Consider the following 23239-nt stretch of genomic DNA (forward strand, 5'->3'; position numbering starts at 1 on the left):
ATTGAGAAACAGCAGACAGGGTTGTCACCCTCAAATAATGTAGTGTCTAAACCTGCAGTTGGTTCGGTTGTTTCGACCACTGGCAGATATTGCAAGCATTGCAGGAGAAGAGGTCATGTGGTTAATTCCTGTTATTCCTTGCACCCTGAGTTGAGACCTACCGGTCTGATTATGAGACGGGGGTTGCAAGCAATTAATTCTAATGTTGTTCCAGTCATGCCCAATTGGATGACTAACTTTAAACCGTACCTATATTCGGGTACCTTACTTTGTACCAGTGGAAGCTGGAAGCCAGTGCAGTTATTGAGGGACACAAATGCTTCCCAATGTCTAATCTCTCACCGTGCCCTTGCTGATGTTAGCACAGAAGACACTGGTGAAGTAGTATTATTGCAAGGTATTGGAGGTCATGTTCAGCGTGTACCATTAGTTAAAATTCACTTGAAGTCAACTATTACACCAGGTTGGTGCACTCTAGCAGTTAGTGAGCAGTTGTCCATCTCCAGGGGTTGATGTTATTGTGGGTAATGATTTTGACAAGTGTCTAGTTAGTGGGACAGAGTGTCCTATCATGTTTACTAATCCTAGTTGTGTACTGGGTCAACCGGATGCGGATTATGGTGTCATCTATCCAGCCTGTGTTGTGACCAGATCCATGGGTAAGCAGGGTGAGGTAAATTCTGAGACTCCCAAGGTGAATGTTTTCGAGGCCAAGATCCCTTCAGACAGGGAGGTGGCGGTGGATCTTGAGGATACATACTTAGCTCACGCGGATGTCGAGAGTGAGGCTGGTGCCAAAGCCCTGATTTATACTGACCCAGAGGATGGTCTGGAAGAAGTGGCCCAGGTACCAGTTCCTTGCCCGCTCGCTCCAGCTGATGAGTCCCAGACCTTGAGTGAGTTGCAAAGTTCTGATCCCAGTCTAGCTGAATGCTGTACAGAAGCAGCTGACACTATTGATAGCTTGCATGAGAGCACGGGTTTCTACTTCAATGGTCTATGTTTGATTAGACGATGGAGACCACCAGGAACTCCATTATCAGATGATTGTGAGTCTAGGACCCAACTCGTCGTACCCAAGAAGTATAGGGAGCTGGTATTGCAAGCTGCCCATGATGACCTTATGGGGGGTCACCAAGGGATTTCCAATACGTATCATAAAATATGTAAGTTTTTCTATTGGCCAAAACTCGAAAAGGATTTGATCAGATATTGTCACAATTATGTTGTATGTCAAGCTGTTAGTAAACCTAACCAGACTGTTCCACGAGCACCCTTTCACCCGATTGTAGTGACAGAGGAGCCTTTTACACATGTGGTGTTGGATTGTGTCGGCTCCTTACCCCGAACTAAATCAGGAAATATGTTTATGCTTACTATCCTATGTATGACCACCAGGTTCCCTGAAGCATATGCTTTGCATAACATTATGGCTTCTACACTCACAAAGTACTTGGAACGGTTTTTTTCATTATTTGGTTTGCCCCGTATCATTCAAACTGACAATGGGAGCAATTTTTGTTCCACAACCTTTAAAACTTTTTGTAGTTCTTATGGAATTCAACATAACTTCTCTAGTTCTTACCATCCTCAGAGTCAAGGGGGAATCGAGCGGTTCCATCAAACCTTAAAACAGATGTTAAAAGCAACCAGGGAAGATTCACCCAGACATTGGGATGACATTTTACCATTTTACTATTTGCTGCCAGGGACGGGTTGCACACTGCCCTAGGCTGCTCCCCAGTTGATCTTGTGTTTGGACATCAGGTGAGGGAACCCTTAAAAATGTTGCAGGAGAAAATGTTGGGAGATGTAACAGCTAGGCAGAGTGAAAGATACCTGAAGGATGTGAAGAGCAAGCTGTCTCGAACGAATGAGTTGGCGTTACAACATCTGGGCGATGCACAACAGATATAGAAGGTGCGGCATGATAAGCGGTTCAAGGCCAAACTCAGAGTTTTTTAATCAGGAGATTTAGTAATGGTCTTGAAGCCTCGTATGGGAACTTCTATGTCACACAAATTTGGAGGACCTTATCGAGTGGTAAAACGTCTCGGTGAACTTACCTATAAAGTCTGTAACCCCAAACATAATCGACAGTCAATGATTGTGCATGTGAATCGTTTGAAGGCCCAGTGTTGTGGCTTGTTGTGTTAATGAGGAGGTAAACCCTGAGGAGACAATTGTTGTAGGGGAAGATGGTAATCCTCTTGTATCTAATTCCAGTTCCGGGGAAGAATTGTTGTGTCATTTGCAGGACAAACAGAGAGAAGAGTTCCAGGACCTTTTGAAGACGTTCTCCAACTTGTTTGGAGAGGTCCCCACTCAGACCCCTCTCATTACTCATGATGTTCAACTGACAGAGATAACACCAATTCGGCTACACCCTTACAGAGTGACCCCCGAGAAACGACGTATCATCAAGGAGGAAGTTGATTATCTTCTTCACCATGGTTTCATTCGACCCAGTCAGAGCACTTGGAGTTCACCGTGTTTAGTGGTACCAAAACCAGATGGAAAATGGCGGTTAGTAGTGGACTATAGGAAGTTAAGCAAGGTAACTGTAGTTGATGTATATCCACTACCTTCGCTAGAAGAATGCATTGATCCGATTGGTCATGCTAAATATGTATCAAAACTAGACTTATCTAAGGGGTATCACCAGATACCACTTTCTATCTTTGCTAGGGAAGTGACAGCTTTTATCACCCCTGATGGAATATTTGAATTTAATGTGATGCCATTTGGACTGAGAAATGCCCCAGCAACTTTACAAAAGTTGATGAATTCTTTGTTAAAAGATGGGCCAGATTGTAGAGCATACTTAGATGATATTGTGATTTTTAGTAAGTGTTAGGAAGACCATATTTCTAGTTCGAAACAATTGTTTGCACTGTTACGACATGCTAATCGAACTGTAAATGTAAATAAATGTAGCTGGGCTAAGGGAACAATAATTTACTTGGGACATGAGGTCGGACAAGGTAAGATAGTCCCGTTGCAAGACAAGATCCAGGCAATCGTGGATTACCCAGTACTAACGAGCAAGAAATCTGTGCAGAGGTTTATTGGGATGTGTGCATATTACAGAAGATATTGTAAGAATTTTTCAATTGTGGCTGCACCTATTACTAATATTCTTAGAAAGCAGGTAAAGTTCAAGTGGACACAGGAGTGTCAGATCTCTTTTCAGAAGATGAAAGGTCAAAAGTTGAAAGCTCTTAACGTCACCTGTATTAGCCAGTCCACAATTTGATACGCTATTTATAATGCACATAGACGCTTCGGATCTAGGAGCAGGTGCGGTTCTTTTCCAGGTAGGACCAGATGATTTAGAACACCCTGTATACTATTTTTCTCGTAAATTTGATAAGGCACAAACTAATTATTCCGTGGTATAGAAGGAAGCTCTTTATTTGATTTTGGCGGTTAAGAAGTTTGAAACATACCTGTCAGGTAATCAAGTTGTCATATACACAGATCATAATTCCCTGACGTTCATAAACTCCATGAAATGTAAGAACCAAAGAATTCTTAGGTGGTCTTTGATTTTACAAGAGTTCAACATAGTAATTAGACATATCCCTGGAAGGCAAAATTTAATTACTGATGCCTTATCCAGAGGATTCCCCATTGCAGTGCCCTAATGTGAATGGTTCTATACATGAGGATGTATTTACCTTTTGGTTATTTCATATGTTTAATTTAATTGATTGTTTTATACATTCTTTTTGTATTGTTGGAGTACTCAATGCTATACTCTCATGTTGTCAAAAAATGAAATTAACCTTCAGTTAATTTCATTTTTCTTTAAGGACAGGGAGGGATGTTACGAATCCATATATTTGATTATAACATTTATCATGATAAATATGTATGTCCATTATTTCTTTCCTCAGTTATTTAAATGAAACATTGTATCCAGTTGTGTTCCAGTATATATATGTTTGATTTAAATTTAGCATGCTGTAGTGTGCCTGTATTTAATATTTTGTTAATGCTATTGCATGTTCATTCCTGTGGGGGGAGACCGTGGTACCTTATGGGGGGATGACCATATTTGGAATGTACCAGTATGCGTGCAGTGTATCAAGCTAGCGTCACTGATTCACCCCTGTAATTATTCCTGTTTATTGATTGTACTTAATTTCTTATTTACACCTTAGCAGTGTTATATACATATAAGTCTAGTTATAATTATGTCCTTAAGTATTACTTTCTGATAGCAGAGTATCTAGAGGTTTCATGTGGGTTTTAGTTGGTAACTTGTTGACCCCATGTTGTGCATGCTCCAGCAACACCAGTCGTGTGGGTGGTGCTGGCTGGTGTGGACATGTTGGGATATAAGTCCGTGGTACCGGTTTATTGTTTAGTAAAATAACTAATTACCTGGTTAGACCATTATGTGCATACCCATCTATCAATTTCAGTTGTAAATAGTGATCAGTGCTTATATAATGATATTGTGTTATTGTATTCTGGTGCATTAATAAATAAATAAATAAATAAATAAATGTTTATTTAGGTAAGGTACATACATACAAGAGATTTTACAAAGATTGATGGATTTATAGATAGAGCTAGTGCATACAATGCCTAAAGCCACTATTACGCAAAGCGTTTCGGGCAGGTAAAACATTAATGACTAAAGCTTAACACTAATTGGGTATAAAGAATAAAATGTGTTGAGAACAAATAAAAATAGAGATAAAAGAGGGGGGAACATGGCTGAAAAGCAGCACAAATACAATTAGGTCGACAAACAGCGTTGTTTAAAAAAAAAACAGACATGGGTTGACAATTGAGGGGTAAGGTAGGTTACAGCGAATTTATTAGGTAGTGCTTCGTTTTTATCCTAAACTGGTTGAGAGAGGTACAGTCTTTAACATGGTTGGGAAGGTCATTCCACATTCTGGGTCCCTTGATTTGTAGAGCATTTCTAGTTTGATTAAGTCGTACTCTTGGAATATCAAAACTGTATTTATTTCTGGTGTGGTGCTTACAACCTTCAATGAAGCTTTTGAGGTCATGATTGGCATTACAGTTCAGCGTTTTATATATATATATATTATACACATGAGAGAATGTGCAGTAATTAAATATCTAACATATTCAGAGATTTGAGTAGGGGTACCGAGTGATGTCTGGGGCCAGAGTTGGATATTGTCCTAATAGCAGCTTTGTGTTGAGTAATTAGAAGATTTAAATGATTTTGGGTAGTAGAACCCCAAGCACAAATACCATAGATGAGATGTGGATAGATGAGGGAGTAATAGAGCGTCACCAGGGCAGGGCGGGGTACATAATATCTGATCTTAGAAAGAATGCCAACAGTTTTTGAAACTTTTTTTGATATATTTAGAATGTGTCCCTGGAAATTCAGCTTGTGGTCAATGAGAACGCCAAGGAACTTGCCATCTAATTTGTTACAAATTTTGGTATTGTTTATTTTGAGATTTATTTGATTAGAGGATTTATTGCCAAACAGAATACAGAAAGTTTTGTCAATGTTAAGGGTGAGTTTGTTGGCAGTTAGCCAAAGATGGACTTTATTTAGCTCAGTATTTACTGTGGCATTTAGAGCAAGGGGGGTCAGGACTGGAGTAAATGAAGGTTGTGTCGTCAGCAAATAGAATTGGTTTGAGGTGTTGGGAGGCATTTGGAAGGTCATTAATGTAGATGAGAAAGAGGAGGGGGCCAAGTATGCTGCCCTGAGGAACATCAATGTTGATGGGTAGGGTGGGAGAAATTGAATTATTCACAGAAACATACTGGAGCTTGTCAGTAGGGTAAGATTTGAGGTATTGCAGGGAGTGTCCTCTGACTCCATAATGATGTAAATTAAGAAGAAGGTTTTGATGGTTTACAGTGTCAAAAACCTTATGCAGGTCCACAAATAACCCAACAGGGAACTCATTTTTATCAAGAGCTGCATGAATCAAGTTAATCATACTAATAAGTGCATCGTTAGTGCTTTTTTTGGGTCTGAAGCCATATTGACAAGAGCTAAGTATATTGTGTTTGGCTAGATAAGAGTAAAGCTGCTTGTAGATTAGTTTTTCAAATATTTTTGACAAGTTAGGCAGGATTGATATAGGTCTGTAGTTGTTAACATCTGTGAGATCACCACATTTGTGGACAGGAGTTACTCCCGCTTTTTTTTAGAATATCTGAAAAGGTTTGGAGTTCAAGTGACTTGTTGAAGAGCAATGCAATAGCAGGGGCTAAAGATCTGGAGGCTTTTTTGTAAATTAAAGTTGGTATCTCCTCAAGGGCACTAGACTTGGTTTTAAGGGAAAGGATTATCTCATTGACGTCAGTGGAATTAGTAGGCTTTAGGTACAGAGACTGTGGATAGTTACCTGTAAGTTAGTCCTTAACATCAGTACTGGAAGATGGAATATCATTTGCAAGGGATGACCCAATGGAAGAGAAGAACCTGTTGAACTCAATAGCAGAATCAGAGACTGAAAGCTGACCATCGTTATTCGACAGGAGTGTTGGTTTGTTATTTAAAATCTTCTTTGATCCCAATATGTGTGAAATTGTGCTCCAAGTTTTTTTAATATTGCTCTTTATTTGGGTAAATTTATCTTCGTATTACTTAGTTTTGGCTCGTCTAATTATTGTAGATAGCAATAACGAGTAATTCTTTGAGAATTCTTTGGAGACGGTTCCTAACCTATACTTCTTCTCAAGGTCATGTTTTTATTAATGGATTTAAGTATTCCCTTTGTAAGCCAAGGATTGTTAAGCCTTTTGGTTGTGACTTGCTTTGTAAGCATAGGACAGTGGGTGTTATAAAGGCTAAGAGTTGTGTGAAGAAAAGATTGCACTGCTACGTTGATATCCCATATGTTACCTAACTCGGACTCCCAGTTGACATTATCAGCAGCAGTTATAAAATTGTCTATAGCAGTTTCATTGTGCAGCCTAAAACTAAACTCCCTTGACTCAAGAGGTGGTTTGTTAATGTTAGTTAAGAGAAATGTGGGCTAATGGTCTGTAGTGCTATCGGTGATTATACCTGAAGTAAGCAGAGAGGTTATGTTGGTCCAGATGTGATCTAGAGTCGTGGCAGTACTATCAGTGATTCTAGTAAGTCTAGTGATTAAGGGTATGAGGAAGTAGGAATTCATACAGTTAAGGAAGCTAACAGCAGTAGGGTGTTCAGGCTCGCAGAGGTCAATATTAAAGTCCCTTGCGATAATTATGTGGTTTTTGTTCAGTCTGTTATCTAGTATTAGATTTCTAAGGTTTGTATTGAAATCGGACACATCAGTGTTAGGAATTCTATAGACTGCACCCACAGACAGGACAGACTCGGCACCCTTGACTCTGAAACTGGCGAAGATATACTCCCCACAGCAGTCTCCAGTTCTAATTATTTTTAAGCATGTTAGTTCTTGGTTTTAGTAAAGAGGAGTACCACCACCTCTCTGAATTTGACGACAGTTGTGAATTGCTGAGTAGTTAGGCATGTTAAAGAGTTGAGTAGTATCCTCTTTCGATTACTGACATTTGATCTTCATGTAATATTTCTGGCTGCCTGTATTTCCATTTATATATTTGAATGTTCTTTGTTACCATTACTTTAAGTATATTGCTCTGTTGAGTAAGCAGTTATTTACCCTAAACACTTTTTGTAGGCAAGGTCGTATTATTATATATTTTTTAACAACTGCAACAGAGGAACCATATCCAGAGGTCATGGGTCGTAACACACGGTACTAAGATTTGTACAAATTCAGTCTACACCATTAGCTGCATTAATAGGTAGGATTATTACTTAACTAGTACTGATAGACAGTACTGGTGTATTATTATTTATGTAGTGCTGACCCAAATTAGGGTGGGATATAAACCATTTATTGTGTAATTATATTTTATTACATATTTCTATGTTCATCTTTGAGTGTTACTGAAAGTGTCACTACCCATCCAAGGCTGAATTTGAGGGGCTAAGCTGAGGAACTCCTGTAGTGATACCAAAGTACCACTCAAATCTTAGTTGCTTATTATTAGGTAGGTAGCTAACCTCCAAATGAGGTAAATTACAATCAGCCTCAAAGAAATATCAGGCTGTCAATAATTATACCTGCTCTACATATATGAGCAAGTACCATAGCTGTCCAAGTAGCTATATAAGCCCTATAAGGTTCAAACTCACAGCCAGAATGTCTATTCTAGAAAAAACTAGAAGAACCTTGAAAGGTTTTCAAAATCACTTATGAAGACTACTTGACAAATGTGACAACTGTTTAGAAACTGATTCATTTGACATCTTCAGGCTAACAATTTCCACGAAGGTGGCTAGCCAAAAATATGACTAAGTAAAGGATACAATAGAGTCTTATAGGAACATACTCCTTTTCAGTAGTACTTACCCAGACGAATTGAGTCCGATAGAATCTGACCTTGCCGACTATGAAGATATAATTCGAGACAAGTTAGATCAATATAACAAAGTGCTTGCGACACAAAATGTTCCTGATTGGTTAGAACATTTTTATAGTAGACCTACACCCAAGCAAGCACCCAGCTCAGATGAAATATATGAGCTACCTCAAAATGAGGAGAATCCTCTAATCAATACTGATCCCTACACAGAATCAATAACTTAAGTTAAACCTTCATTTTCTACAGTTTCATCTAATACAACTTCAAGTAATAATTCATTTACAGAGTCTGATAAATTTTCAGACAGCTCTTCTCAATATTCCCTGGATTCTATAAATTCAATGCATGAGGCTACTGAATTAACCAGCTTCTCACAGGAACCCAGAGAAATAAGTGAAGCTGCAGATGAAGCTCCCAGTGAAGCTGCAACAGTCAGTGAATCTAAACCAGAAAATGAAAGGGCTGAAGTTGCAGCAGCAGCTGAAGCTGTAATTAAAGCTGAGGCTAAGCAAGAAGCCTTAAGCAACACAGGTAATAGTCATAAGTACCCTAACCAGCCTTCTAGAGCAAGTGCTAACAATGAGAAGACTGTTTTAAACCTTGTACATCAATTACCAGATTTAGCTCCACCAGAACAATCAGTTGACTCCTTACAAGCCTTTAGTTTTCGGTTTGAGTCACTGTTAATTTTCTTCAGTAAAGAGGTGGATCACCCAACTGCTGAGTGGATGACTAAAATTATCATCCAGAGAAAATTGTCTTGTGAGACTCTCAATAAATTATATTTATACCAGAATGGTAATGTCCTGTCAATGCAGGATATATTCGCAAGTTTGTGCAATTTAATTAATCAATTAGCAAGCTAAGCACGTAATGCCTCTTCTGAATGCACATAAACTGTACCCACATCCGTTTCCTTACCTGAAACTCCTAAAGTGACACTGTCACTAGGTAATAAGGTTATTAATAATCAATGTAATAACAACAGGTCAAATACTGATTCATCAGTAAGACCTAAGAGCCCCACAAGTGCTCCTAAGAGACCTAAGAGTCCAATAAGTACTCCCTAGAGCCTAGGTACCCCACAGAAGGCACAGAAAATAGACGTCGAAGTTGTACCCCTCAAGGTGAAAAAGATTCATCATGAACCGGGACAATTACGGTGTTTGTATGGAAGCATGATATCTCGGTTACCAAGAGGCAACAATTTACATGTATATTGCGACGGGTCGGTGGCGGAGGAAGGCAGGGCAGGGTGTGGTGTCCTAATAAGGGAATATACGGAGTTTGGGACTGTGGACAGGATAATTGAACTCCGGCTTAGTAATTATATATCATCCACACAAGCTGAACTGCAGGCCATTCTGGCGTGTTTGGAGGAAGTACGTCATGACGACAAAAATGTTTTTGTATTTGTCGATAGCCGAGCTGAAAGGTCATAGTGTGAAATTCATGTGGAATCCATCTCATGTTGGAATAGTGTTCAACGAGGTGGCAGATGACTTGGCCAAACGTGCCACATCAAAAGCACACGTTGACATTGAATGTGAATTCACAATGAGACATATAAGAAGCAAAATCAGATATATTCAGGCACAGGCAGGAGTGGAGAGGAGAGAGATAATGTATGAGAGAAGTCAAACCATGCAACACTACATGTATGTGAGTCAAAACACCCATTTCACTTATGGTAAAAGGAGAAATGCTTGGAGTGACTCTGTGTACATGCGGCTCAGGCTTGGGTACAAATATTACTGGGAATATGGGATAGGTGTTCATGATAATGTCACGAGGTGTAAACTATGTGGTATGTTAAGGTCTCACACCCTGGCCCATTATGTTCTTGATTGTCCGTTGATTAATGTATATAGAAACACTGAGATAAGGACAGTTCCTGAACAAATAACCTGGATGTGTCACAACGGAAAGGTTGATGATATTCTTGAGAGATATAAGAATTTTGCACCAAGACTGTAATATTTTGTTGAATTATCTGCATGTCTCTTGCAAATTGTCTATACAGTATACCTAGGTCATAAAAGTATTTGTGTGTACGTCTGATACCATACTACTTGTGTAAAGGAGGAAATGTATATGTTTATCTCTCAGAATGTTTGGTAATATGTTTATTGTTTGTGATGTGTGTCTATGTATGTATTAACACGTTGTACTAAACGGGGTGAGAATAGCTTGAGCTACCTCATCCCTTTGTGTGTATTTTACCTCAATAAACTTATTTCAATTTCAATTTCCTAGAGCCCAATAATTGCTCCCCAGAGTACAAGTACTCACAAGAAAATAAGTAACAAGCAAATGCAAGCAGCAAAACCATCACAACCTGTAGTTACAGTTTCACCTAAACAGGTGACCCTTAAACGAACTGTAGGATGGGGTTTATGTTTGTTTTGCAATCAAAAACATTCTCTGTACAAATGCACTAATTACTCAAATAGAGACACACGAGTCAGACGACTCAAACAGTTACACAATTGTACTAGGTGTCTTAAATCACATAATGTTAACAGCTGTGACACTCCACTGAACAGCTGCAATAGGTGTAGAAGGGGCAAGCATCATGCTGCACTATGCAAATTTGCCAAAGCAAATTATATTAGTCCTAGAATGGGAAGTAGAAAATCTACACCTGTACAGTGCTGCAAGGTGCGAGATGTGTGCAGCGTAATTTCACCAGCATCTCAAGTGGATGCAACCTTGCCCACTGCCCAACTCCAAGTAAAGAACAACGGGACCATGATCACCACTCGTGGACTATTTGATTAGGAAACCCAGAGAACTTTCATTACTCAGAAAGCAGCAGAGGCACTCAATTTACAACCAATCAGACAGGTAAAATTAAACCTGTCAGGGTTTATGATAAATCGAGGACCCCAAGAATAGTCAGTAGTTCAACCTCTTGTACGTCTAGGTAGTCATGTCAAGGCTATCCAAGCCATTGTTGTAGATCAAATAACGTTTGACCTAAATATTTAGGGTCTGGGGTACACAGCCCATTTCCTGCAGGAACAGGAAATTAATTTGGCTGACAACAAGTTAACGTCTGACTGCCTTAACAATGTAAATGTACTAGTTGGAGCAGACTACTGTTACCAGTTCATCACTGGACATGTTAAACGATTGGGCATGAATATGCTCTAATCTGCAGGTGGCTACTTATTGACCTACCTTGAGGTTACCTTGAGGTGCTTCCGGGGCTTAGCGTCCCCGTGGCCCGGTCGTCGACCAGGCCTCCTGGTTGCTGGACTGATCAACCAGGCTGTTGGACGCGGCTGCTCGCAGCCTGACGTATGAGTCACAGCCTGGTTGATCAGGTATCCTTTGGAGGTGCTTATCCAGTTCTCTCTTGAACACTGTGAGGGGTCGGCCAGTTATGCCCGACAGGTAACCGACAGATTATGACAGGTAAACTTTTAAACCCGAAGAAGCCTATGCCTGCCAACAATAATAAATTAGTCAGCAGTAAATCAATTCTCCAGCAACAAGCTGAATGAGAAACCCAGCTGAGTAATAAATCCAGATTGAATGTAGTACAATTAGTATTCGCCGAGATGTTTCATAGCTCTCAGTGGAAAATCAGTGGTCCGTACCTAAACGAGTACATGTCACAGCGACCAAGCCATTGAAGGGGGCATAATCTGGTTAAATTAAAAGTTGTTCAATTTGCTTATAAATTTATTTATGAAATGGGTATAGAAAGGGCTGCAACTGGTCCAAGTTTCACCATCACACCCTAAACAGAAAAGGAGACAAAAAATACACAACGTATTATGCAACGAATTTTCAACATTCTCAAATAATCTCAGGGAACACATGTGTCAACTAAAATGTCTACTATGTGCTGTAGAAGCACAAACTCTTGTAATAATTGTAATATGTATGTGCAGGATATATATATGTAAATTTTTTTTTCTTTTTTTTCAATTTTTTTTTTCGTTTGTTATCAGGGGATTTGCATGAAACTTGCACACCTTGCTCAATGGATGCCTATCTGCAAGGGTGCCAATTATGAATGAAATCTGTCGAAGTCAATCTCAGCTACAGGTGGCCGAACTTTGATCTCTATTTTACTCAGGTAATTAATTTACAACTTCAAAGTACTTCATAGCTTTCATTTATTAATCAATTTACATGCAAATTACACCTTATATGTAGAGTTAGTGCTTCTACAGCACATACTAGACATTTTAGTCCAAAGTCCATTTGTTGATTTTATAAAAATTTATAAACATCATATATTGCATATTTTTGGAAGGGTAACTTTGAATAATTATATTATTGCACTAAACACTTTTTTGATAAAACTACTCACATCAATCCTTTATTATGTGCTAATTTTAATATCTGAGTGTTATAGAAATGATTTTAGTTGACACATGTGTTCCCTGAAATTTTTTGAAAATGTTGAAAATTCGTTGCATAATACGTTCTGTATTTTTTTTCTTCTTTTCTGTTTAGGGTGTGATGCTGAAACTTGGACCAGTTGCAGCGCTTTCTATAACCATTTCATAAATAAATTTATAAACAAATTGAACAACTTTTAATTTAACCAGATTATGCCCCCTGAATCCACTGCAGACCTAGAATTATTCTCGACAAGTAATAATTGATCACAATCAGTCTCCCTAGGTAATCGATAATATTGGGCTAGAGAATCCAGCGCTCCCTAGGTAATCAATAATATTAGGCTAGAGAATCTAGCATCCAATGCATCTGGCATTCCTGAATTTATCAATACCACGAAGTCATCAAGCAACTTCTACATTTGTAAATTCACTAAGACCAAGGTCTATAGTAGCCTGCGCTTAAGGTTCGCCAAGAAAATCTTATTAATTCAACGTTTTCTGCACTAAGAGTTAGTGAAAATATTTGCATCAATTTTTGTTTGAGATGTTTTTCTTTCGTTTCTGCTTATTATTGTAGGAGCGCAGCCTAAGCAAATTGGCAAACTTACCAATAAGTAAGTGAATCAACAGAGAACTAATAAACCGTGAAACGTTTAGGTTGGAAAAAGTTACAAATTATCTTCATATATGATTAATAGTAGCAATAATTAAATTTCCAGCAACCTTAGGTTTTTCATCGCTTAATGCATTACCATTAAACCATAAGCATTGTTACCTAACATGCTTAATGAGCTCAATATAGCTCAACCCTGAGTTAGCGTAACAATTGAGCGTTTTAATGTTTCCCATGCTAATACGAACACTGCTCGCCATGATAGTTGAACGCTACAATGCTCCCCGCGCTAATTCAAGCATTGCTCACCAGAGAATCATCTGCCTAGATTCCGTGCTTAGCTATTCTTCAAGAAGGATCTTGCACTAATAACGCGAGCTGACCTTACAGCTCACCTGTGAAATAATGTAATAATTGAGCACTATATGGTTCTCCCATGCGAATTCGAGCTCAATATTGCTCGCCATGATAATCGAACGCTACAATGCTCCACCTCGTTAATTCGAGCTCAATGTAGCTCACTCTGCAGCCCGTCCTCCAAACAAAGATCCAAAAGTGATTCCATGCACCCGCCAAACCCCCTGTTTATGAATGAAAAGCGGTTTACACACGACTCACAACTGCTGACGTTCGAACATATCCGGAACAAGTGCTTCACTGACGAATTTTGCTCGATTCACAACGCTATAAATGCTTCACCCACGTACAACAAATACAAATAATCGCCAACAGAACCTAAACACCTAACCTAACCTATCCTATGCCTATATATACACAATATGCTAATATATTATAATATTAATTTATACTTGAGAAAATTCCCGTTTTGAGTGAACAGTATGTTAAAATTAATGAATGTGTCTGTGGGGTTGACCGCTGAATGTAATGGACTTGAGTCGAGGACGGGTTGCACTCTACAGCCCGTCCTCCAAATAAAGATCCAAAAGTGATTCCATGCACCCGCCAAACCCCCTGTTTATGAATGAAAAGCGGTTTACACACGACTCACAACTGCTGACGTTCGAACATATCCGGAACAAGTGCTTCACTGACGAATTTTGCTCGATTCACAACGCTATAAATGCTTCACCCACGTACAACAAATACAAATAATCGCCAACAGAACCTAAACACCTAACCTAACCTATCCTATGCCTATATATACACAATATGCTAATATATTATAATATTAATTTATACTTGAGAAAATTCCCGTTTTGAGTGAACAGTATGTTAAAATTAATGAATGTGTCTGTGGGGTTGACCGCTGAATGTAATGGACTTGAGTCGAGGACGGGTTGCACTCTACAGCCCGTCCTCCAAATAAAGATCCAAAAGTGATTCCATGCACCCGCCAAACCCCCTGTTTATGAATGAAAAGCGGTTTACACACGACTCACAACTGCTGACGTTCGAACATATCCGGAACAAGTGTTTCACTGACGAATTTTGTTCGAATCACAACGCTATAAATGCTTCACCCACGTACTACAAATACAAATAATCGCCAACAGAACCTAAACACCTAACCTAACCTATGCCTATATATGCACAATATGCTAATATATTATAATATTAATTTATACTTGAGAAAATTCCCGTTTTGAATGAACAGCATATTAAAATTTATGAATGCGTCTGTGGGGTCGACCGCTGGATGTAATGGACTTGAGTCGAGGACGGGTTGCACACTGTTAACGAGTTCAGTATAGCTCACCATGTTAACAATCTCACTATAGCTCACCCTGTTAACGAGCTCAATATAGCTCACTCTGTTAATGAGCTCAATATAGCTCACCCTGTTAACGAGCTCAATATAGCTCACTCTGTTGACCTTGCAATTATTATTGCTTACAATTTAGCTAGACTAGCTCTACTAAGAATTAGTGAGTTATCATAATTAGCTTAGTCCTCTACTTAGGTAGGTTAGAAATTTAAACCATCTATTTAGGTAGCTATTAGGGACTTTAGTTAGTGTCAACTGAGTACCAGCCTAGTCTGTACTAACAATTGAATACAGTTGACTACTTATAGAGACTGATTTAATAAATTCAATTTCTCATTTAAAGTTGAGGATGTATTAATGAGTTTCCAGTAATAAGCCTATGAGCTGCAATTCAATTAGTTCGTAAGTCAGAATGACTAGGCTACTCATCTCACTGTCGACTCAGAATCTTCCTTGATTTTAATGAATAACCTTTTCAGTTCTCTAATATTATAATTTTTTAGCTAGTTAGCAACTTAGTTATACCATTAGTCAGAATGACTACTGCACGGCAGTGCACATTATATCAAATTTCCTCATTTGAGTTTGGGATGATCATGATGCTCAGTGATGTTATTGTCTAGTAACTCAATAGTTACAAGTCACAGCGACCCTAGACAGTTACCTTGCTGTAGTATCGAAGTCTCCTTGACCTTGAATAACCCAGTGAATGATACTTTAATTTCTGTATAATAATGTAGACTACAATTTATACATTAATGTTATCAGTTCTTGAGAACATTTTCTGAGTTTGCCTACAATTCAGCAATTACGTAGCTGAATTTTTTGAGTGTACTGTAAACTTTAGAGAGGTCTTGATTACAGATAGCTTAATAATTTCATGTATCAACATTTAATATAAGTTGCCTAAGAAGAATTAGAGTCTTATCTGTCTCTGACAGATTCGGGATATCCGTTACTAACGTACTAACGTACTAATCCATAATATAACTTCGGAATGGGTACGTCAGTACTCAACATTGCACTGCGACTCGAGAATTCCTCCCCCAGAGTAATGTTGGAAAGTTTACAACACTAAAACATCATTATTGTATTAACCCAAAGTAATTACTAATAAAACTAACACGTAGAATTAACAGCGTTAGCGTTTACATAGTAAGACATAATTTAGCCAGAAAATTCCCAGTCATTATGACGAAGAGCGTCGACGACAGGCTAAAACATGAAATCTCCCCACACATGTTGGAGAAATATAGTATTGGGATTGAGTACTACAGATGTTGGAGGTAGCATGTTTGGAGCAGATGCTCTTTTGTTTATGATCTTGTTAATAATATTTCATGTAACTGATAATTGTTTTTTTGTTGTTGTTATTGGTTGAGAATAAAACCATGTGGACGAAGTTTGTTCCTCTTCCGCCTTCAACCATAACAGTTGCGACGAGGATTAAACATCTCGGGCAGAGAGCCTGGGTACGAGACGTGGTGTGAGGATCAAGTGAGAGCAGGGTACGTCGTGTGGACGAGTGGACGCTTCGCATACAAAAGTTGAGTGTGCTACCACCGTGGCCATGGCTACGCCGCTCATTTCAATGGAGCCGTTAAACACTGCCAAGATCTTGTTGGACCTGTGGCTCAGCCTTCTGGAAGCAAACTTTCAGTACCGGGAGATTAAGGAGGACGTCAAAAAGAAAGCGGTACTCTTAGTTTCACTGCGTTCTGAAGTTTATTGTGTCCTCGGAAATTTGTGTGCACCTGAGCTACCCCTCACGAAGACCTATGTAGACCTGATTGCCCTGCTTAAACGTCATTATGTAGTGAAACCTTTATATCACAGGAGTTTGATGGATTTCCAGAAGAGGACGAGAAAGTAGCAGGAATCCGTTCAGGATTTATACGCAGAATTGAAGGTTTTGGCTAACCACTGCATCTTCGGAGCACAGTTGGACGGCAGGGTTAGGGACCAGTTGTTCATGGCAGTGGAAAAGAAAAATTATTTCCCTAACCTGGTGGCAGAAAACTTGGATCTACAATCGATGACATCATGGACAGTGCTCGAGAAGATATTGAACCTGGAAAGGGCTTTTGGAAGTAAGACTTCTACTCAGGAAATTATGGTCGTAAAGGGCCAGACCAGATGTAAATACTGTGGATACAATCACATAGGTAGCAAGTGCAAGTTTATTGCCTATATTTGCAACTTTTGTAACAAGGTGAGACACTTGCAGAGAGTGTGTAGAGAATATCTGAACAGGAACAGCAAGGCCTGGGAGAGAAGACGACCAGGGAATGCAGGAAGACGAGGTAGAGAGTACTGTGGTCAAGGCAGTAGAGGAAGGTAACCCGTCTGAAGAAGCTGCAGGTGAGGAAAGCAGACTATACTCGGTGAAAGAAAAGGTATGTTCAGTGAAGTCACAAGTAGTGAATTTTGTAATTAATAGGAAGTTAGTTCCCTTGGAACTGGGCACTGGTGCAGCAGTGCCAACATTGTCTACAGATTGGGCAGATAGATACCTTGTCATTGAATGTAAAACTAGGTAAAACTCATTAAGTGCATATGATAATGTATCAATTAAGGTCTATGGCAAGGTGTCGGCAAAAGTAGGTTATAATGGAAAAGAAATTGTCCAAGATTTTTATGTAGTGGATTCACATAATTCTAGCCTATGTGGTAAGGATCTCATGGAAAAAGTGGGAATTTTCTTGGCGCGCCTAGATGAATTGTCGATAGTTAAAACAATTAAAAGTGCCGAACAAATGTTAGATAAATATTCAGTGAAGGCAGATAAGCCAATTAATAGCATGGTGGCAAATATTCACCTGAAAAATGGGGCTTCACCTAAATTTTTCAAGGCAAGAACAGTGCCGCTTCATCACAAGCAATTGGTAGAATCAGCCCTGGAAAAGCATGGGGCAGAAGGCATCTTAGAGCCAATTACACATAGTGAATGGGCAGCCCCAATTGTACCAGTGTTGAAGGCAGATCGGAAATCCTTGAGATTCTGTGCAGACATCAAGGAACTGAACAAGAGCATATACTGTGAGAAGTACCCTTTACCTAAGATAAATGAGTTATTGTCAGTAGTCTGCAAGGGGGGCAATTTTTTCTAAGATTGACCTGAAAGATGTTTACTTGCAAATTCCTTTAGAGGAGGAGAGCCAGAAATTGTAAGTGATTAATACCCACAAGGGGTTATTTAAGAATAAAAGACTTACTTTTGGACTCTCTTCGTCTCTAGCAATTTTTCAGAGATTTATGTCCCAGTTGTTAATAAACATTGACCCTAGTTTTTTAGATGACATTATTGTATGTGGGGAGAATGAGGAAGTGCATGATTCTAGATTAGAACAAATATGGAATCTTTTGCAAAAGCACAATGTGAAGATTAATAAGGGTAAAACAACATTGAAGACCAAGGCCATTGAATACCTGGGGTACCATATTTCAGGTAAGGGCTTTACTCCTTCTCACAAAAATGTAGAGACAATAGTAGATGCCCCAGCCCCAACATCAGTTGGGGAAGTACAGTCTTTTGTTGGGATGGTTACATATTTTTGTAAGTTCGTAAACAACTTTTCAACAAAATTAGCACCCTTGTATGAATTGTTGAAAAAAGGGGCCAGATTTAAGTGGGCAGCAAGGGTGGAAAATGCCTTCAGGAATATTAAGCTGGAATTGATCAATTCTCCATTGCTCACTAATTTTACTGGTAGACTCCCGTTAAAACTGGAGGTAGATGCTTCCTCAGTAGGAGTGGGTTGTGTATTATTACAGGAAGTAGATGGTCAGGATAAAGTAGTATATTTTGCTAGCAAGAAATTATCTCCTGCGGAACAGAATTATTCTCAGTTAGATAAAGAAGCCTTAGCTTTGGTATATGGTGTAAAAAAACAGGTATTTTCGGCTGGGGAGGAAATTTCTTGCTAGAACAGACCATAAACCCCTGCTAGGCTTGTTCGGCAGAGGTAAGCAGATTCCAGTTAATGCCAATGCTAGAATTCAAAGATGGGCATTACTACTCTCGCAGTTTGAGTATGATTTAGAGTTTAAGCCAGACAAGGATAATGTAGTAGCTGATGCATTAAGTAGATTGCCTGTGACAGAAGAATTAAATTCCAGTATTCCAGTGGAGTATGTTAACCTGGTGGAATCTATGTCTTTTGAGGATATTTCATTCCAGTCTATTAGGAAGGCAGAGATCCCAAATTAAATCTGTTGATGAAATATGTCAAATATGATTGGAATGATAATTTATTATTGTCAGAGTATGCTGCAGTGAAGGCTGACCTTAGTATTCACCAGGATGTACTCTTGTATAGGAATAGAGTGGTGGTGCCTGGGGAACTAAGATGCAAGATTTTGGAGCAGCTGCATGTAGGCCATAATGGCATAAATGCTATGAAAGCAGAAGCTAGAAGTTGGGTTTGGTGGCCAAAAATAGACCAGGATATTGCTGAGGTAACAAAAAATTATCATATTTGCTTTAAGAATTATCAGAAACCACAGACCCCAGTACTTTCTTGGCCATGCACTGGAAAACCCTGGTCTAGACTTCATATAGGTTATGTGGGACCTTTGGATAACAAATATTACCTAGTGGTGGTGGATTCATACACAAAATATCTGGGTGTTCATGTGTGTAATTCCACCACATCATCTATTACTTGTGAATTACTAAGGAAAACATTTTGTAATTTTGGATTACCAGACATGGTTGTCTCAGACAATGCTCCTTATTTTGTTTCTGTGGAAATTGAGGATTTTTTCGAAAAAAAGGGTATTAAACATGTAACACCTGCCCCCCTATAATCCTTCTTCAAATGGTCTAGCAGAGAGAGATCCTTGAAAGAAGGGTTAAAACGGTTTACGGAAGGTACTATTAATACTAGGCTTTGTAGATTTTTATATAATCAAAGGAAAACTGTTCATTCTACTACTGGTAAATCTCCTTCTGAATTACTGTTTAATAGGCACTTTAAAGTGCACATGGAAGCAGTAAAGACAGATTCCTATAGAGAGAAATCGGTAACTAGCTTGGCCTGTCAGTTAGCTTAGGGAGAGGAATTGTTGTTTAACGAGGGAGATGCCGTATATGCAAGGAATTTTGGAATGAGGATGCCTTGGGTTGAAGGAAAAATTAGGGAAGTCCTGGACCGCAGGAATTTCAGTGCAAGTTCAGAGTTTAGGGAACATTAATTGGAAAAGGCATGCAGATCAGCTCATGCCAAGGTTCACAGGGAATTTTGAAGACCCTTCAGGTCGGGGGGGTGGGGTGAACTAGTGATACCCATTCTTATAATGAAGGGATAGCAGCACCTGCAGGAGACCGGGAGGCAGAGCAAGGGGCAGCAGAGGGTAATGGCGATACAGTTAACCCTATGGACTCTACAGAGAGTAATTCAGAAGAATATTTCCCAGAAGTAACAGGTCAGGACTCTCTGTTGAGAAAATCAGGAAGAGTCATACGACCGCCTGATAGACTTAACCTGTAGGGGTAGAGTTTATTTAAAAGGCGAGGAATGTTGGGATTGAGTACTACAGATGTTGGAGGTAGCATGTTTTGAGCAGATGCTCTTTTGTTTATGATCTTGTTAATAATATTTCATGTACCTGATAATTGTTTTGTTGTTGTTGTTATTGGTTGAGAATAAAACCATGTGGACGAAGATTGTTTCTCTTCAGCCTTCAACATAACATATATAGTTCAGTTAATTACTCTTTCTTTTTTAAAATTATTGTTCTTTATGAAGAAAATAACCATTTTGCATGCTTATGCGTACTGAGCTCGGGTATTTAACTAAATTAATTATTCCAGTAAAATATTACTGTGACGTAAAGTAAAAACACGTCAACCCTTCTCGTTCAATTTGTGCAATGTTAATTTGATTAATTGCCTTACGAGCTGGAGTATTATTGTCCAATTTTTATTGGTGATTATAGTTTAGATTGTACTCCTTCCGATCCCCAAATAATGAATAATAAACCGAAATGGTTTACGTCCGAGATCGCTATGAGCGTCTCTGCGCATGCGAGACCGAGTGTGGTGGGAGGAAGGAGGCGTGATTCAAACACAATGGGTTGCGGGGTGCACACGTGCCTCCACAGACGGCAGCTATTTAATACCACCACATGGTCTACAGTACTCAACTGTTTAATTACGCGTATTATAGTCCCAGCCCGTAATCACACGTACACAGCAGTGAACATCAGGGACTGGCAGACGCTATATCGGCAGACCTTAGTGTTCTCACACGCTCACGTTAAGTATACTTATCTAGTTTGATGCATCATTCAAGATTGTGTATTTGTGGGTAGCCTGTTGTTATGTTACGTGAAGATTAATAACCCAATGTTAGTTGATGCTCACCTTTTATTCCAATCTCAATGAATATTGGTATAATTCATAGCCCAATCAAATGCTACTCAAATTTCCCTGATTGCAGCATGTAGACGAGGATGTCCCAAGTTTCTTCTTTCACCTACGATGTTCATCACTAGTGTTTCTTCCTTATTGGGACCTTGTGATCACGAAGACGAGTAACGAAACGGACTTAATGAAGTCGTCTTACAGCTAAGACAAATAATGTTTCGTATAAATTTTGAATAAGGCTATTATTAATTTCTATATATATATTTATATGTAGGATGGTCATGAGGAATAATGTAACGCAATAATTTACTGCTCAGTACTCAATGAGTCTGCATTTATTTTTTCTTAGGATTTAATAATCTTACAATATATTGATTATTTAATATATCATGGTTATTTTAAATCTACATTCTTGTTCAGAGTTTGCCATTTTACTAACCCTTTAATGAACTAGTGACGAACCACACTGGTTCCTAGATATATATGAACTTCTAGAAATAACCCCCCCCTCCAATGTTGATATTTGAAACTTTTAACTTTAATCAATTAAAAATGCAGTCCATTCATTTTCTTTAAGTGATTGTTAAATACTACACGTACTAGTGGCTGTACAAGAATGTAACAACTCTTGTATATATCCCCCACAAAAAAATAAGTTACCATACATAGGCATGGTTCTAAAGTGTCAATCTTATAATCACTTTTATTTGTTTTCCCTCTTTTCTCAAAAGTGGGTGGTCCTTCTATTTATATTAATCATCATAATTAAATAATTCTATATTTGAGTCAAAGCCCCAGATACCCAACACCCAGCTACAGCAGCATGTATACAATACTCTCCCAGCTACAGCAGCATGTATACAATACTCTCCCAGCTACAGCAGCATGTATTCAATCCTCTCCCAGCTACAGCAGCATGTATACAATACTCTCCCAGCTACAGCAGCTTGTAATACAAGCAAACACGTTACATACGACATAAGTGTAAACTGTTATAGAATTGTTCTGCGAAGTTTACACTTAAAACTATAATGTCAAAAGGTAAACTGATGACAAAATGAAGTCAGTGAACTATTTATAAGTTTGTTCAAATCAATGTGAGATTTATCATGTTCATGTATTATGTTATGGGTCCTAGACAACGTGTATAAAGTTATGTGTCCTAGACAACGTGTATGATGTTATGTGTCCTAGACAACGTGTATGATGTTATGTGTCCTAGACAACGTGTATGATGTTATGGGTCCCAGACAACGTGTATGATGTTATGGGTCCTAGACAACGTGTATGATGTTATGGGTCCTAGACAACGTGTATGATGTTATGTGTCCTAGACAACGTGTATGATGTTATGGGTCCCAGACAACGTGTATGATGTTATGGGTCCTAGACAACGTGTATGATGTTATGGGTCCTTGACAACGTGTATGATGTTATGGGTCCTAGACAACGTGTATGATGTTATGGGTCCTAGACAACGTGTATGATGTTATGTGTCCTAGACAACGTGTATGATGCAGGCGATGAGTCACAATAACGTGGCTGAAGTATGTTGACCAGACCACACACTAGAAATTGAAGGGACGACGACGTTTCGGTCCGTCCTGGACCATTCTCAAGTCGATTGTGACAATCGACTTGAGAATGGTCCAGGACGGACCGAAACGTCGTCGTCCCTTCAATTTCTAGTGTGTGGTCTGGTCAACGTGCATGATGTTATTGGTCCTAGACAACGTGTATGATGTTATGTGTCCTAGACAACGTGTATG

General features: G+C 39.0%; 1 protein-coding gene across 2 annotated transcripts in view; it reads right to left on the bottom strand.

The window, feature by feature from the left end:
* Positions 1-23239, bottom strand: part of LOC123748525 (methyltransferase-like protein 27) — a 377853-nt gene that overhangs the window by 260320 nt on the left and 94294 nt on the right. The window lies entirely within an intron of this gene.

The sequence above is a fragment of the Procambarus clarkii genome, chromosome 17 (assembly GCF_040958095.1).
Source record: "Procambarus clarkii isolate CNS0578487 chromosome 17, FALCON_Pclarkii_2.0, whole genome shotgun sequence".
In the NCBI taxonomy this organism is placed as follows: Eukaryota; Metazoa; Arthropoda; class Malacostraca; order Decapoda; family Cambaridae; genus Procambarus; species Procambarus clarkii.